We start from the raw sequence: 19,601 nt of genomic DNA, 5'->3' as shown, positions 1-19,601 counted from the left end.
TGCTCGGGCTGCGGGAAGAAAGGCCATTACGCTAACGCCTGCAAGGGGAAGCCAGCCAGCAGCGCAGCGTGCGGGCCGTGGGAGCAGCCATCTTATCCGCCATTTTGTGTACCCCCGGCCACATGGCATCCGCCGCCATCGTATCCAACGCACTCAACCGCCATTTCGTCACCGGAACCGACCACCGTCTCGGCGGATGACTATAGTGACTCACTAAGCCACATACTGGCCTCCGTGACGCTGGATCAAGGCCACCCTCACCATCTATCCAGCTCCATGATGGATATCGCGGTAAACGGCCGCGCCACCAGTTGCCTGATCGACAGCGGGAGCACAGAGAGTTTCGTCCACCCCGACACGGTACGTAGCCACTCCCTCACGATTCTGCCAACGCACCATCGCATTTCTATGGCGTCCAAGTCCCAGTCAATGGACATCAGCGGCTACTGTGTGGTGACCCTGTCAGTAGGGGGCACTGAATATCAAAAATTTAAACTGCTAGTCCTGCCCCGTCTTTGCGCTGCCGTCCTGCTAGGGTTGGATTTTCAGTGCCACCTTAAGAGTGTCACACTAGCATACGGTGGACCCCTCCCCCCACTCACAGTCTGCAACCAACAACTTTTAAATCGCCCGCTGCAAACCACCTGCAGCCTTTCCACATTAAAAGTCCCCCCCCCTCCCCTGTTCGCTAACCTCACCCGCGACTGTAAACCCATCGCTACCAAAAGCAGGCGGTACAGTGCCGGGGACAGAGCTTTTATCAGCTCTGAGGTGGAGCGGCTCTTGAAGGAGGGCATTATCGAAGGTAGCACTAGCCCCTGGCGAGCCCAGGTTGTAGTCGTTAAAACCACTGCAAAACGCCGCATGGTAATCGATTACAGCCAAACCATAAACCGGTACACCCAGCTGGACGCGTACCCACTCCCTCGCATATCTGATATGGTCAATCAGATTGCGCAATACAAAGTATTCTCCACCATCGACCTTAAGTCAGCGTACCACCAGCTGCCCATCCGCCATGAGGACCGCCAGTATACTGCCTTCGAGGCAAACGGCCGCCTCTACCACTTCCTTAGGGTCCCCTTCGGCGTCACCAACGGGGTTTCGGTCTTCCAAAGGGAGATGGACCGAATGGTTGACCAGAACGCACTGCGGGCAACCTTCCCCTATTTGGATAACGTCACCATCTGCGGCCACGACCAGCAGGACCACGACGTTAATCTAGCAAATTTCCTCCGTACGGCCCAACGGCTGAACCTAACGTACAATAAGGAAAAATGTATGTTTCACACCAAGCGCCTGGCCATCCTCGGCTGCGTGGTGGAGAACGGAGTCATCGGGCCCGACCCCGACAGAATGCGCCCCCTAATGGAGCTACCCCTTCCCCACTGCCAAAAAGCACTGAAGAGATGCCTGGGGTTTTTCTCCTACTACGCCCAGTGGGTGCCCCTCTATGCAGACAAAGCCAGGCCCCTCATCAAAGCCACCTCCTTCCCCCTGACACCAGAGGCGTGTGCAGCCTTCACTCTTATCAAGAACGATATCGCGAAGGCCGCAATGCACGCGGTGGATGAGTCCATCCCCTTCCAAGTGGAGAGCGATGCCTCCGACTTCGCCCTAGCCGCGACCCTTAACCAGGCGGGCAGACCCGTGGCCTTTTTCTCAAGGACCCTCCAGGGCCCCGAGACGAGACACTCCTCCGTCGAAAAGGAGGCCCAGGCTATTGTAGAAGCGGTGCGTCACTGGAGGCATTACCTGGCCGGGAAACGATTTACCCTGCTCACTGACCAGCGTTCAGTAGCTTTTATGTTTAATAATAAGCAGAGGGGTAAAATCAAGAACGACAAGATCTTGAGGTGGAGAATCGAACTCTCCACCTACAATTATGATATCTTGTATCGGCCAGGGAAACTCAATGAGCCCCCAGATGCCCTATCACGTGGTACATGCGCCAACGCGCAGAGTGATAGGCTGCAGTCCCTCCACAATGACCTCTGCCACCCGGGGGTCACCAGGTTTTTCCATTTTATCAAATCCCGTAACCTGCCCTACTCCATCGAGGAGGTCAGGACCATGACCAAGAGCTGCCAAATCTGCGCCGAGTGCAAACCGCACTTCTATAGGCCGGACAGAGCAAGCCTGATCAAGGCCACCCGCCCCTTCGAACGCCTGAGCGTCGATTTTAAAGGGCCCCTCCCCTCCGCTGACCGCAATGTGTACTTCCTCAACATAGTTGATGAGTACTCCCGTTTCCCCTTTGCCATCCCTTGCCCAGACATGACCAGTACCACGGTCATCAAGTGTCTGAATGACATCTTCGCTCTGTTCGGGTTCCCCAGCTATATACATAGCGACAGGGGCTCATCGTTCATGAGCGACGAACTTCGGCAGTACCTGCTAACAAGAGGTATCGCCACGAGCAGGACCACCAGTTACAACCCCCGGGGGAACGGCCAGGTGGAAAGGGAGAACGCGACGGTTTGGAAGGCAGTCCTCTTAGCACTAAAATCGAAGGGCCTTCCGACCTCCCGCTGGCAGGAGGTCCTCCCTGCAGCGCTTCACTCCATTCGGTCACTGCTTTGTACTGCCACTAATGCGACCCCTCATGAGAAAATGTTCGTTTTCCCCCGGAAGTCTACATCGGGAACCTCGCTACCGGCATGGTTGACTTCTCCTGGGCCCGTCCTACTGCGGAGGCACGTGAGGACGCATAAAACGGACCCCCTGGTCGAGCGGGTGCACCTCCTACACGCCAACCCCCAGTATGCCTGGGTGACATACCCAGACGGGCGGGAGGACACGGTCTCCATACGAGATCTCGCACCCTCGGGTACCCCTGAATTACCACCGTCATCCCCCTTACCACCGTTATCCCCCTTACCACTGTTATCCCCCACCACCCCTCCCAACCCAACCCCTGCAGACGGCATGCCAAAGCCCCAGGAATCTTCGCCAACCACCCAGACACCAGACCCGACGTCGGATGCTGCAACACCACCGCCGCCACCACGACGATCAGGACGTCAGACAAGGCCTCCTGATAGACTTAACTTGTAGTACCCTTCACCCCGCCGGACTTCACATTAAACAAGGGGTGAATGTGGTAAACCACTGTATTGTATATTGCCACCTCTGGGTGGCGCTGTGTATGGAGGCATGCCTCAGCTGACTCCACCCACCACTGTGTGGGTTTCGTTCAGACTTGTTCAGTCACTCACGAAGAAGCATGGTCTCTTCTTAGCTAATAAAAGCCTTATTCATCTCTTCTTTCCACTCATCATCTCTTCTTCGACTCATCACCTTTTATGAAGTAATTGATAAGCGTATCACAGATGCACAACGATAGCCAATAGTCCAAGAAACATCACCGGAAGGATTCCCGTAGAACGAGACGGAATTGCACAAACGAATCCTCTCAAGTAACAACAACCACAAGCTGCATTTATATACCACCCTTTAACGTAATAAAATGTCCCAAGGCGCCTCACACGAGCAGTTATTAAACAAAAATTTGACACCAAGCCATATAAGGAGATACTTGGACAACTTGGTCAAAGAGGTAGGTTTTAAGGAGCATCTTAAAAGGAAGAGAGGTGGAGAGGTTCAGGGAAGGAATTCCAGAGCTTAGGGCCCAAGGCAGCTGAAGGCACAGCCGATAATGATGGAGAAATTAAAATCAGGGATGCGCAAGAGGCCAGAATTGGAGGAGCACAGAGATCTCGGAGGGTTGTAGGACTGGAGGGGGTAACAGAGATGGGGGGGGCGGGGAAATGAGGCCTTGGAAGGATTTGAAAACAAGGATGAGAATTTTAAAATCGAGTAAAGACTTTGCTTCAGGGTGAACCCAGAGGCCCGGTTTCAGAGCAGGGGATGATCAAATTTTTCTGTTATTGTCAATATGGTCCCCTGGCACCAGGAGTGAGGAAAGAGCCTCCTCTTGCATCTTCCAGACTGATTCAACTCAATTTACGAGGAGCAGGGAGGCCCGCCAGGAACAAACACGTCTCGTCTGGTCTAAAAAATTAACTGGATTCCCCAGGGCCACAGCCATGTGATGCACCAGGTTCAAAGGGGTGACGTCGTTGTATTGGAGCAGCTCTAGACAGATTCAGTTACTGGGGTAGCCTGTTCTGAAACCTCCGTTACATGTTCAATGTGGGCACGGGGGGGGGGGGGGCGGAGGAAGAGAGAGTGAATTTACGCTCTTCCGCCGTCACTTCACCAGAAGAGTTGTGGAATCCCTGGGAAAATAGCATAAGTGCCATTTCCGTGGCTCTTCCTCTGTAATCCCAGCAGGAGAATGGGACATGTCAACAATTGATGCTTCATTTTCAACTGCTGGGAGTGCTAGTTATGAGAGGGATGAAGCTAATAGGAGCATGAGAACAGGACAAAGAATCACACTATAGGAGGGATGCGATTGCATTGGAGGGGATGCAGAGGAGATTCACCAGGATGTTACCTGGGCTGGAGCGCTTCAGCTATGAAGAGAGACTGGACAGGCTGGGGTTGTTTTCCTTAGAGCAGAGAAGACTGAGGGGGGACCTGATTGAGGTGTACAAAATTATGAGGGGCATAGATAGGGTAGATAGAAAGGAACTTTTCCCCTTAGTAGAGGGGGCATAGTTTCACAGTAAGGGGCAGGAGGTTTAGAGGGGATTTGAGGAAAAACTTTTTCACCCAGAGGGTGGTTGGAATCTGGAACTCACTGCCTGAAAGGGTGGTAGAGGCAGGAACCCTCACAACATTCAAGAAGCATTTGGATGAGCACTTGAAATGCCATAGCATACAAGGCTATGGACCAAGTGCTGGAAAATGGGATTAGGATAGGGCTTGATGGCCGGCGTGGACACAATGGGCCAAAGGGCCTCTTTCTGTGCTGTATAACTCTATGACTCTAAGGGCTGGATTTTATCAATGGAGGCATGTAGGAGGCGGGACTCACACTTTTGGGGTTGTAGTCCCGCCTCCATCGAGTTGTGGCCAACCCACACGTTTTTCACTTGATTGACCTTGTTGAGCCCGCCCAGTGGGCTCAGCAGGCCAATTAAGGGCCACCCGGCAACAGGTGACGTCACAGATTGATATTTCATCTGTCAAGAGCTTTTGACAGATGAAATATCAGCGTTTGACAGCTCTGTGAAGCTGTCAAACACTGACAATCTGTACACTAAGTTAATTCCTTCCTCTCAGGCTGATTTAGAGATCTCTCCAGAACAGAAAGCTGAATGCTGCAACTTTTGACAGCTTGCGGCCATTCTGCTTTCTGTGCCAGTGAGATGAGGGACTCCCAAGGCCTGAAGGAAGGAAGGCTGCATTATTAAGTAAAGGTAAGTAAAACTTATTTAAACACTTTACACACACCAAACACACTTACCTCTGCATTCATGCACCCATCACTCACCTGAACACCGGACATCTCGAACCCTCCAAGCCCTTCAGCCCGACGGTCCGCCTCGCTAACTTGGAGTGGTTTGGAGCCGTCGAGAATCCCACACTTCAGGGATAAAAATAGGGATTAGGCTAAAAACTGCCTGTTAACAGGCAGTTAATTGGCATTAATCCCCTTCCCGCCTCGGGGAGGTGGCTCCCACCACAGGTCGGGTACCCGCCTCCTGTGAAACGGGCATGGAGGCGGGATAGATTCGTGCCCCCTGATTTCATGATTTTAACCCCCCCACATGCCTCCAATCCCGCCTCAACGGCCTGATGAAATTCGAGCCCCATGACTCTAATCTGAATTAAGGGTAGAGGTCTTTACCACTGTCAGCAGTGGAACATAGGAACATTCAGCCCTTCTAGTCTGTTCCAACATTTAATTAGATCATGGCTGATCGGTATCTCAACTCCATTTACCCACCACTGCTCCATATCCCTCGATACCCTGACCTAACAAGATCTACTAATCTCAGTCTTGAAAATTTGAATTGATCTGCAGACTTTGTGTGTGGGGGGGGGGGGGGGGGGGGGTGTGAATTCCAGATTTCCACTACTCTTTGTGGAAAAAGTGCTTCCTGATTTCACTCCTAAATGGCCTAACTCTAATTTTAAGATCATGCCCCCTTGTTCTGGATTCCCCCACCACAGGGAATTGTTTCTCTGCATCTACCCTATCAAATGCCTTTATGAACTATAACACGCATTTTACGTGGATTCAAAAGTTGTAATCAAAGTACAACCATCCATGAAAGATAAATTAGGAATCAAAAATCTGGTGAGTGAACGCACTCCCTGGTGATGACGGAGTCGTATCGACCAGAGCATATCAGATTCACCGCCCGAGTTAACGATGGCAGGACGTAGAGAGGATGTTTCCACTGGTCGGGGGGGGGGGGGGGGGTGGTGGGAGACCAAAACGTGGGGCCATAAATATAAAAGTCACCAAATAATCGAATAGGGAATTCAGGAGAACCTTCTTTACCCAGCGAGTGGTTAGAATGTGGACCTCACTACTACATGAAGTAGTTGAGGAGAGTAACAGATGCATTTAAGGGGAAGCTAGAAACATACATTGGGGAGAAAGGAAAGAAAGATTTGTATTTCTATAGCGCCTTTCACGACCGCCGGACGTCCCAAAGCGCTTTACAGTCAATGAAGTACATTTTGAAGTGTAGTCACTGTTGTAATGTGGGAAACGCGGCAGCCAATTTGCGCACAGCAAGCTCCCACAAACAGCAATGTGAGAATGACCAGGTAATCTGTTTCAGTGATGTTGGTTGAGGGATAAATATTGGCCCCAGGACACCGGGGACAACTCCCCTGCTCTCCTTCAAAATAGTGCCATTGGATCTTTACCATCCACCTGAGAGAGCAGACAGGGCCTCGGTTTAACGTCTCATCCGAAAGACGGCACCTCCGACAGCGCAGCACTCCCTCGGCACTGCACTGGGAGTGTCAGCTTAGATTTATGTGCTCACGTCTCTGGAGTGGGATTTGAACCCACAACCTCCTGACTCGGAGGCGAGGGCGCTGCCCACTGAGCCACTGAAAGGAATAGAAGGATATGCTGGCAGGGTTAGATAAAGAGGGGTGGGAGGAGGCTGGTGTGGAGCACAAACACTAACATAGACCAGTTGGGCTGAAAAGCCAGTTTGTGCTGTACCTTCTATGTAATTCCCTGTAATTTAGCTGGGTTGCTGGGGGTGCTTCAGCATTAGCCTTTGTGCCACTGAGATGGAGCCAGGCTTCCTGCTCCTGATTGCTGTCCAGTGACAGAGTGAGCACGTGTGGAAGCCAAGCAACAACCGACTGGTCTCCGCTGTAATGCCTCCTGCAGTCAAATAGCCCACCAGCACACTCAACCCTGGCTGACTCGTCAGGAATAGTCACTCTGGAAGATGCTGCTGGTGGAATCACCCCCCCACTACAAGAGACCAACTTCAGGGGAGGGAAGGAGGGCCGAAGATGGAGAGACAAAAAAAAATCAAAATCGAAAATCCTTCCGAGTGGTCTCAATCTTACAACCTGACAAAAACCTGGGAGAGATTAATCTATTGCACAGCGGCTGAGCCACGCCGGTCCTGGCAAGCAACTGTTGCAAATTCTGCCAAGAAGCAATAGCGCAGAAAAGTGAGCAAGCCCAGTCATGTTAATGTTCAATTAACATACAGCAACCTGCAACGGGAGTATAATCCAGACAAGACTGAGCCTTTGACTATATGATTGCTCTACACAATACACACTTCATTATATATTAATGCACCTGATAGATTGTTCGCAATATTAACACTGTTTTCCGTAGCATAGCATTTCGACGCATTAGTTAGTTTGGACTGCAAGGCTGGGTTAGCCTGACCTAAATTATATTTTATTACCGCTTCAGCGGCTGAAGAAAAACACTGGATGCTTAGAACAAGTAAAACTACTTGGCAGCTATTATAAATTAACAGGCCTTATAACCATCGCGCTGCTCTGGTTCTCTCCATTCACTTCAGGACTGTGGCTGGAACACAAAGGGTGCTGCAGTTGTATATGGCTCTGGTCAGACCGCATCTGGAGTGACTGCGTGCACTCCTGGGCTCCGCACCGAAGCATAGAAATCTTGGCCTTGGAGGAGTTACAGCGCAGAATGATACCCGGGGGCTAAAAGGGTTAAATTATGGAGGACAGGTTGCAGAGACTGGGCTTGTATTCTCTCGAGTATCGAAGATTAAAGGGTGATCTGATCGAGATGTTTAAAGGATTTATTCACAGAATCACAGAATCCCCGCAGTGCAGATAGAGGCCATTTCGGCCCATCGAGCCTGCACCGACACATATCCCACCCGATCCCCGTAACCCCTATACCAACACATATCCCACCCTATCCCTGTAACCCCACGTATTTAATCCCCCTAACACTAAGGGTCAATTTATCATAGCCAATCAACCTAACCCGCACATCTTTGGACTGTGAGAGGAAACCGGAGCACCCGGAGAAAACCCACGCAAACACGGGGAGAATGTGCAAACTCCACACAGTCGCCCGAGGCCGGATTCGAACTCGGGTCTCTGGCGCTGTGAGGCAACAGTGCTAACCACTATGCCACCATGCTGCCTTATTAGGGTGGAGAAACTATTTCCTCTGGAGTCCAGAACACGGGGGCCATAACCTTAAAATCAGAGCCAGGCCGTTCAGGGGCGATGTCAGGAAGCACTTCTTCACACAAAGGGTTAGTGGAAATCTGGAAAACTCTCTCCCCCCAAAAAAAAGCTGTTGAGGCCGAGGTTCAGTTGAAAATTTCCAAACTGAGATTGATAGATTTTTGTTAGGTCAGGGTATTAAGGGCTATGGAACCAACAACAACAACAACTTGCCTTTCTATAGCACCTTTAACGTAGTAAAACGTCCCAAGGTGCTGCACAGGAGCGATTATCAAACAAAATTTGACACCCAGCCACACAAGGAGATATTAGGGCAGAGGACCAAAGGCTTGGTCAAAGATGTAGGTTTTAAGGAGCGTCTTAAAGGAGGAGAGTTGGAGAGGTTTAATGAGGAAATTCTAGAGCTTAGGGCCCAGGCAACAGACGGTCGCCAATGGTGGAGTGATTATAAATCGGGGATGCGCAAGAGGCCAGAGTTGGAGGAGCGCAGATAACTCGGAGGGTTGTGGGGCTGGAGGCGGTTACAGAGATAGGATGGAGCGAGGCCATGGAGGGCTTTGAAAACAAGGAAGGGAGAATGTTAATATCGAAGCGTTGCCAGACCGGCAGACAATGTAGGTCAGGGAGCACCGGGGTGACTCGCGCTGCTTCCCCAGGATCAACTGATCCTCCTGGTTTGCCATCATTTGGAAATGTGAATTTTCATTGAGTTTCTGAATCCAAGCTAGTTATGTACATGATTGAACAGTAGTGTTCCTGACATGGATTCCTGGGGAACTCCACTTCACTGCTTTCCCCAACCCCTGACATTGAACTCCTCTCACTAGTACCCACTGTTTTCTTCCCTTCAGTGAATTTCGTCGACCATTCCCAAGACTTGCCCTGAATCCCCCACACCCTTGATCTTAACTAGTAGCCCTTTGTGTGGAACTCGGTCAATGCTTTTTGGGAGTCTATGTACAACATGTCACAGCGCCCACTTGAGCTCAATAAATCCAAGGAGGTCGCTCAGAAAAGATCTTCTCCTTCTGAATCCACACGGACCGCTGTTTACTAGGTCATTATTATACAGATAATCCTCAAGTTTACGAGAAGAAATAAGGAGAAAGAGAGGGAATAAGAGAAAGAGAGAGAGAGAATTTTTTGCAGTTTTGTAACCTCATTCTACAGTACCTGGAGTTGCTCTGTGAGATTATAGAATGATACAGCACAGAAGGAGGCCATTCGGCCCATCGTGCTTTTGCCAGCTCTTTGAAAGAGCGATCCAATTAGTCCCGCTCCCCTGCTCTTTCCCCTGGCGGTAGGTGATGGGGGGGGGGGGGGCAAATTATTTTATTTCAGCATTTTATAAAGTTAAAGGCATTAATTAAAGGTTGGGATGAGATTGTATTTTTGTCATATTCAGGCAGATTGATATTCCTTCCATAGTCAGGAGGAGGTTCTTAGTGGGGCACCTGGAATCGGTCACAGTGCCTGTAGTCAATGGAATGTAAATTGTGCAGCTTCTCTACAGGGCGGGAGATCCACTCCACCGGGGGAGAAGACGAAAACTTGCCCCCAATATCTCCTATGTGGTGGATAGAAATATTAATGGATTCTTTCTTTCAGTAATGCAACACGTCACCTTCCGAGGACAGCATACTCACCACTGATTTGGCCTCTTGGAGGTTGTCCCAAGCCAAGTCCACTTCTGGAAAATAACAAGAGCTGAACCAGGTAAACATACTTAAAAAAACACTACACTGCGACATTTTGGAAAATGCCAACTGAAGTTCCAGTCATTCGTCGATCCGCGATACTGAGATTACTGTTATAAAAATTGGGGTTCTGGTGATGACCCCTATGAGGGGCCATAGCACATCGATTCCTTCAAGAGGGAGCTGGGCCGGTTCTTGACTGGGGCAGAGATTGCATCTTATTAGGTGGTAAAATAACAACAGCATAAAAGGGCTCGAAGGTGGACATTTTTTGCGGGGAAAATATAACATTGCTAAAAGGGGGAGAAAAGTAGCCGAATTGAAAGCAATCTCATCTGGGGAAAGATCTCATCTACAACCACACTCATCCACCACCATATCATCATAATGTCTCAAAACCACATTGTCATTGTTGTCATTATTGAAAGTGCCTTTATTGGGAACAGTTGGTCTCCTGGGACTGGTTTCGATCACCTAAGGGGGGGTCTGAGAGGGATTTTCCAGAATATTCTTTCCCTTATTGGCCCTGGGGATTTTTTCCTCTCGAAGGGAATGACATGACTGTGGGGGAGGGGGCGGGCAGAGAAGAAGTGCTTCGTCACGATGTTCGGCCAGCGGGAGTACGGGGCAGTCTTGGTGGGCCCGCTGGCCTTTCCCTGCCCGTCAATCTTGTAGGTTTGTATGATACAATATTAAGACTTGGGGTCATCAGCATGGAACTCATGACCTTGTCATTTAGGTTTTCATTCACCTTTGAGCGAACGTTGCTATATATTTGCAAAGGCTCTTTTTGATGCACAACTGACTAAGATATAAATCTGAACAAATTAAAGCGTCCAACTTAAAATAACATATGCAACACGCAAGTTGTACCATAGTGCTTATCTTCAGAATATCTTATACAGGTGACTTAGCATTTATATTATACTGAAAATGAGATTGGCCTGAATTTCTGGGCCAGAGGCTTCCCGCGAGTGCAAGCCCCCGACCTGCACTTACCTAGCGCGCCAGCCGTTGAGCTGTGGGCCCGCGTGGGATTCCGATCCTGGGCCTCCTCCAACTGCCGGCGCGCAGGGGTGCAGTTAGTTCAATGCGTCCCCTGGGATCACGTGGGCCATGGAGAGTCAATGGTAGCAGGGAATGCTTCATTCATAAGTTTGACAGGAAGGGCTGTCAAACCTATAAATACTATAAGCCCCAAAACATCACTAAAACCTCAAATAATTTTTTTTTAAATCACATTTTTAAAATAAACTATAAATTACATGAAATAACTATTTTAAACAATAATTTAAATTTTTGAAAAAATTACATTTTCTAACGGGGCTAAAAATAAACTTACCTTTCTTTAACGTATTTAAAAATAATAAACCTTCGGCTGCCTAGGCCCCAAGCTCTGCGATTCCTTCCCTAAATCTCTCTGCCTCTCTCTATTCCTTTCGCTCGCTCATTAAAACCTACCTCGTTGACTAAGCTTTTGGTCACCTGCCCTAATATCTCCATGTGGCTCAGTGTCAAATTTTCTCTGATAATGCTCCTGCAAAGCACCTTGGGATGTTTTACTAAGTTAAAAGGTGCTATATAAATGCAAGTTGATGTTGTTGTGAACCAATAACCTTCTGACTTAAAGGCCAGAGTGCTACTAACTGAGCCAAGCTAATGTCTAAATGAAAAGTAAATTTTTATCGAGTTGAAGATAATTACAGTAATCATTTTCTCAGTAGGCATTTCTCAATTTTGAAACATTACATTGTTATTAAAAGCTCAAACAATAAAAAGGGCCCAGATCGCTAACTATAAAGTTTAATTTATGGGTCTAAGACCCCCAAGTTGAACCCCATTTGTCATTTGCAGTCAGTCGCTCACGGTGGGGGAAACCTTCCTGAGTGAGAAGGCTGGGTATTCTGTGGCGAGTGTCTCACCTCCTGACTCCCCAGAGCCTTTCCACCATCTACAAGGCACAAGTCAGGAGTGTGATGGAATACTCTCCACTTGCCTGGATGAGTGCGGCTGCAACAACACTCAAGAAGCTCAACACCATCCAGGACAAAGCAGCCCACTTGATTGGCACCCCATCCACCACCTTAAACATTCACTCCCTCCACCCCCGGCGACCTCTCATGCCCTTCAGTAGCTCTTGTGGAGAATAAGAATCCGGTCACAAGAAACGTCTTTTAAAATATCTACCGACTGTGATTGGTCACTTCAAATTGGGTTCTGCGAGCTTGCTACCCCAAGGCTGGAAACAATTCACTTTGTGGTCCGGTGTGCAAAAGGTCACTTCTAAAAAGGCATTATCCCTATGCAAACACATTTTGATTGCAAAGCAATAGAAACCACTTAACACAGATTTCAGGGCAAAGCCAGCAGTCTATCAAATTAAGGTGCAGTGCTTGGTAACACATTGAAATGGGCTGTGGTCTCATATCTGGAAAAAGCTCAGTTGATAAACTTCATCTAACAGTGGATGATCATCTTTGCTTTGCCTATAATCCCAATTTATAACTTCAAAGGGTCCGAGAGTTTTATATTCCCAGCCAGCAACAACAACTTGCATTTATGTAGTGCCATTAACGTAGTAAAAGATCCCAAGGCGCTTCACAGGAGCGTTATCAGAAAAAAAATCTGACTCTGAGCTACATGAGGCGATATTAAGGCAGGTGCCCAAAAGCTTGGTCAAAGAGGAAAGTTTTAAGGAGTCTCTTAAAAGGAGGAAAGAGAGGCAGGGAGGGAATTCCAGAGTTTAGCGCCTCGGCAGCTGATGGCACGGCCACCAATGGTGGGGCAGTGATATATCTTGAGCGATCTTTCTTAGTTTGCCAGTCCAAAGATGTGCGGGTTAGGTTGATTGGCTATGATAAATTAACCCTTAGTGTTAGGGGGATTAAATACATGGGGATAGGGTGGGATATGTGTCGGTGCAGGCTCGATGGGCCGAAATGGCCTCTATCTGCACTGTGGGGTTTCTGTGATTTCTGTGATTTCTCATACCAGTACACAGCGCGAGAAGGCGACACACCAAGATTCTGTGGGCCATGCAAATTCCCACATAAAAAGAGTTAAGAGCGTGGACACTAATCCAGCTTAGTCTAATCAGTTGAGTTAGTGAAATGTCACATCTTTCATTATTTCTGTACCCAAGGAGGAAACACGAGTTAAAGATTCTGTAAAAATAGTGAGCTCCTGTACTGTCTATTACTGCAGCTTATCTGTCACACTTTTTTGAAAACCTGTTCCGTAGTTTATACTCGACACCATGGTGTGTTTATTCTTCCGCCATTCGAAGTTGAGGAGGTCACAAGAGACATGTGTTGTATTTTTGGGTTTTGACTCCAGATATTTTACCTTGGGTTCAGAGTCTCAAACCGTTCCTGTAGTTGATTCCTCACTCCCTATGATCTGGAGTGTACCTATTACTTGCCCAATAACTAGGTAATCTGTAGCAATCCAGGGAACCAAATAGAAAACTCCAGTTGCCAACTTCCCGCTCACTTGTTAGATCGCATGCCCTCACATGATCTTTCTTAACTTCGGAAGATGATAGAATAAACACTAGGAGCGCAAGTGGCCAGAATTGGAGGGGTGCAGAGATCTCGGAGGAGGTTACAGAGATAGGAAAGGGTGAGGTCATGGAGAGATTTGAAAACAGGGATGTGAGGAGGAGGCTGCGGCGACCGGAGCATTTACATCCAGACGATGTGTTCCGCGAGTCGGGCGGAGGCAGCGCAGCGCAACGAGCAGCAGCAGCAGCCACAACGACCCGCTACAGCACATCGGCCGGCAGCTCCTTGGCGGGAAGCTCGCAGTCCGACTGGGAGGAGGGGAGCTGGGCATGGTGGCCAGAGGTCGGATCGTGAGAAGCAGGCCACCACACGTGGAGCCAGCAGCAGTGAGGAGGATAATAATAATAATTCAACTTTGTCATTGTACAATGCACAAGTACATGAACAACGAAATGTGATCTTGCAAGCTCCCATGAGTCCAGTACAAATAACATTAACATTAAACGTAAATAGCACCGTCCTGGGAGAAGCAAAGCCGCTGCGTCTGTGCGCGCCGCCATTCCATTTCCACTATTCCTCCTGTCCGACAATCTTCAGCCCAACGCCTGGGCCTGCTCACCAGCCGCCCCTCCCGGGGCTCCTTCCGTGACCTTCTGCACCTAGTCTTCCCTGATGGTCACCCCTCCAGGTACTAACCAGGCCTGGCTCTGCTTAGCTTCCAAGCCTTGCCAGTGACCCTGTCCCTAGTCCCAGGAGGCCGCAGTGACGAGGAGGACGGAGCGGCTGAGGGACATCGTGCTCCCACTGCCACTGGATGCCATTGAATTGACTTTCTGAACACGGCGCTGTAAGAATAGCTGATGTGTCCCCACGGGGAGTAAGCATTCCATTGTACTTGTACTAGTACTAGTTACATATGGCAAATAAAATTGAATTGAATTGAGAATTTTAAAAATCGAGGCAGGATGCAGAATCTAGGATCTGGTGTATAAGAGGCTTTTAACAAGCAAATTTCCGCACCTCATCCAAGCCTCACACCCACGGACTGCTAACACCAGTTTCACTCTATCGCACCTAGTTAAAACATACCCCATAGAGTTTAAATCCTCACTCCCATTAATTTGGATATATCTCACATTAGATGTTGACAGATCTCAGTGTGCTAGTTTAGGATTTATTCAGCAATGAGTTGCCAGCACGAAGAACAGCCCTTTCCAATCCTCCTTGACCATAAAAGTCAACAATATATATAAATCCAAATTAGGAGAGCTTTGAGGAACGGATTGCCGTTCTCAGATCACATACCCGTGATTTATACGATTATTTACCAGATTAAACATCCTGGTCTCCTTCCACACAGAGAGCCTGACCCCATTCTCAACCAGTGGCCGAGTAAGGAAAGACAATCTCCATTTTAAAACCAAGTTCGTCTCTAAATCATTCACAGCTCTCAGAGCTTCCACCACAGTGCGCATCCTGCAACCAAGAGGGTTAGCAGGCCAAGACTCTATTCTCAGAGTTCAATGGATCTTGTTGAGTTAGACACTAGAAGGTACACAAAGCAGACTGGGAACAATTGCACATTTGATGTTCACACTCATGGGGACGCACTTGATCTCCTCACGAGGAACAAGTGGGAAATTAAATCTGCATCTTCCATTGTGATGACAGTAATGTGCTCCAGTGCACGGAGCTGCCTGCTCTCTAGAGGTTTAATAAAGAGTTTGTTAGGTGCTCAGACTTACAATGTGCAGACAGTGAGAAAGAGCTCGAAGTGGCAATATTCTTCGCCCTACAACAACAACTTGCATTTATATAGCGCCTTAAACTTAGTAAAACGTCCCAAGGTTCTCCACAGGAGCGTAAATCAGACAAAAAAAATTTACACCAAGTCAAAGAAGGAGACATTAGGACAGGTGGCCAAACACTTGGTCAAAGAGGTAGTAGGTTTTAAGCAGCGTCTTAAAAGAAGAGAGAGAGGTGGAGAGGTTTAGGGAGGGATTTCTAGAGCTGAGGGCCTGGACGGCTGAAGGCACGGCCACCAATGGTGGAGCAAAGGAAGTGGGGGAATGCGCAAGAGGCCAGAATTGGAGATATGCAACGTTCTCAGAGGGTTGCAGGAAAGGAAGAGCTAACAAAGATAGGGAGGGGTGAGGCCATGGAGGGATTGTCATATTAGGTTGTTTCTTTTATAACTTTTAGGAAGATGTGAATGATTTTAAACAAACTAGGGTCAAAATGGAAACTATCTTTATTTACTAAGCCACTGGCTGAGAATGGAGTCAGGCGGTCTGTGTAAAAAGGAGACTAGGCTCTCATCTCTTTTACAGATTGACAACTAAAATAAAATTCTACTTGTCAAATTGGAAAGAAATGTAATGGCTGTGGAGCTTTAGGCTCATCCATAAGTCTTACAAACTATCCATCACACACCAGGTGTGTATAAAACACTCCATCTTATTTTGCAGCCCAATTGAGACGAGCGCACCATAATAAATGAATAAGTGGGCAGCACTCTCCCCTCTAGGTTGTGGGTTCAAGTCCCACCCCAGAGACTTGAGTATATAAATCGAGGTTGACACTCCAGTGCAGTGCTGAGGGAGTGCTGCACTGTCGGAGGTGCCGTCTTTCCGATGAGACGTAAAAGCTCCCGTGGCACTATTTCGCAGAAGAACAGGCGAGTTCTCCCCGGTGCCCTGGGCCAATATGTATCCCTCAGTCAACATCACTACAACTGATTATCTGGTCATTATCACATTGCTGTTTGTGGGAGCTTGCTGTACGCAAATTGGCTGTTTCGTTTCCTGCATTACAACAGTGACTCGACGTCACAAAGTACTTCATTGACTATAAAGCACTTTGGCATATCTTGAAAGGGGCGATAGCAATGCAAGTCTGTCTTTCTTTAATATAAATTAAGTGTTACCAGATACCAAGTGGATTTTATATCACATGACAGAGGAATAATACCAGATTCTACATGGATTAATGATACCACACGGAGTAATACTGGCTACTGTGCCGAGTACGGGAATATTACTGAACACTAAGTGGAGTACTAACAGATACCATGAGGTATAATACTAGCACTTGGAGTAATACTGGATACCTCTTGGAGTAGTGAATTAACATTGGATACCGTACAGAGCAGTTACAGATTACAAGACCACCATGAGAACATAAGAAATAGGAGCAGGAGTCGGCCATATGGCCCCTCGAGCCTGCTCCGCCATTCAATAAGATCATGGCTGATCTTCTACCTCAACTCCACTTTCCCGCTCAATCCCCAAATCCCTGGATTCCTCGAGAGTCCAAAAATCAATCGACAACTGAGCCTCCACAGCCTTCGGAGGTAGAGAATTCCAAAGATTCACAACCCTCTGAGTGAAGACATTTCTCCTCATCTCAATCCTAAATGCCCAACCCCTTATCCTGAGACTATGCACCCTAGTTCTAGCCTCTCCAGCCAGGGGAAATAACCTCTCGACATCTACCCTGTCAAGCCCTCTCAGAATCTCATATGTTTCAATGAGATCACCTCTCATTCTTCTCAACTCTGGAGAGTATAGGCCCAATCTACTCAATCTCTCCTCATAGGACAACCCTCTCATCTCAGGAATCACTCTAGTGAAGCTTCAGTACAATTCCTACATTTCTATGTATTCTGCGGCGAGTGTCTCACCTCCCAACTCCCCAAAGCCTTTCCACCATCTACCAGACACAAGTCAGGAGTGTGATGGAATACTCTCCACTTGCCTAGATGAGTGCAGCTCCAACAACACTCAAGAAGCTCAACACCATCCAGGACAAAGCAGCCCACTTGATTAGCACCCCATCCACCACCTTAAACATTCTCTCCGTCCACCACCGGCGTACCGTGGCTGCAGTGTGGACCATCTACAAGATGCACTGCAGCAACTCGCCAAGGCTTCTCCGGCAGCACCTCCCAAACCCGCGAACTCTTCCACCTAGAAAGGACAAGGGCAGCAGGTGCATGGGAACACCACCACCTCCAAATTCCCCTCCAAGTTACACACCATCCTGGCTTGGAAGTATATTGCCATTCCTTCATCATCGCTGGGTCAAAATCCTGGAACTCCCTCCCTCACAGCACTGTGGAAGTACCTTCACCACACAGACTGCAGCTGTTCAAGAAGGTGGCTCACCACCACCTTCTCAAGGGCAATTAGGGATGGGCAATAAATGCTGGCCTTGCCAGCGATGCCCACATCCCATGAATGAATTAAAAAAAACAAGTGACCACTTCGAAAAGTACTTCATTGGCTGTAAAGCGCTTTGGGACATCCGGTGGTCGGGAAAGGTGCTATAGAAATGCAAGCTTTTCTTTTTCATTGCACTCCCTCTAAGGCAAGTATATCCTTCCTTAGGTACGGAGACCAATACTGCACACAGTACTCCAGGGTGTGGTCTCACCAAAGCCCTGTACAATTGCAGGAAGACTTCCTCACTCTTGTACTCCAATCCCCCACCCATCAAGTCGTGGGGGTTCAGACAGTCAAGGATCTGAATCCCGAGATAGGAAGTGCACCCTGCGGTCTTGAGGAAGGGTTTCAACCTGAAACGTTGACTCTGTTTCTCTCTCCACGGATGTTGCCTGGCCTGCTGAGTTTTTCCAGCATTTTCTGTTACTGCGATTCACTGTCGGCCATCGAGGATAACATGTCGGGGGGGAAGTTTGGTGAAAGCTGAATATAAAAATAAGCTTCTTTGAAGCTGTATTTATGGCCGCTGGCTCCTTTGATGTTGCTGGTGTCTTAATAAAGAAAGATACATGACCATCCAGAATAGCACTGCGTGAGCAGGCTATTTTGGGGCAGTGAATTGGAAGGAAATTTTTTTTTAAATTAACGCTATGATTTATTGCAAGAATTGGCTCCAACTATCACTGACACCAACGGAGAGGGCAGAGGAGATACAGATGCAAGCTGCAGAGCGAACTTTCAACCCTCTGGTGAGTTGTGGCGCTGCAATTAGAGAGTGTTAAGACAAACAAAACCCACACAACCGTTAAATGTCAACACCTGGTGTGACTGAATAGAAAACCTCTCCCTCGCCCCCACCCCCCCCCAAAGTTCAGGGTGACTCCCTCCATTGAATTTCAACCTTCAGAAGCCATTAGTCGGTGATGCAAGCTTTTTTTTAAAAAAAGTATAGATCTATAAACCTAATACAGCAAAAGACCCACATTTCCCAGCATCTGTTTATAATTACTGCAGCAGACACGCTGTAAATTAAACACAGCTACACTGACTCAAATGTCCCTCCCTCTCCTTTTATATATATATTTCTAAATTACTGTACAAATAAAGCGATTATCACTAATTGAATCTGTACGGAAATACGACAGTGGATTAACCTGTCCGACTAACAGGTCTTGTCGAGCAAGTAGAAGCTGACAAACTCTTAAAGTTGACAAGAAGAAAAAAATAATAAAAGTTTATGACACTTGGGCTATCTCACTAACCAAAAAAAACCCACACACATACACACAATTCCCAAATGTGAAAATAAATATGTATAATTCACCTGTCTGTTGATTAAAACAGATTTTTTTTTTGCGCTATGATTATTAACAGAAGCATTTTAAGCTTTGAAAGGACCAGCTTTAAATGTGCTGTCAAAGTTACTCTGTAAATGAGATGGTTTGCAATCCAAGCCTCCCCCCCCCTCCTCTTACCCCTACCTTGAACAGCAGGCAGTGCCCCGGCTCTCCTGCGGCCGCCTGCCTGCCTCTTGCACTCTGCCCGACGGCTGGGAGCTGCTACAAGGGCAGGTTAAAAAGCCGGAGCTGGTTCCC

The sequence above is a fragment of the Somniosus microcephalus genome, chromosome 23, assembly GCF_052327205.1.
Source record: "Somniosus microcephalus isolate GS21.2 chromosome 23, FLI_Smic_1.0, whole genome shotgun sequence".
Classification (NCBI taxonomy): domain Eukaryota; kingdom Metazoa; phylum Chordata; class Chondrichthyes; order Squaliformes; family Somniosidae; genus Somniosus; species Somniosus microcephalus.
This window is presented reverse-complemented; position numbering follows the sequence as displayed.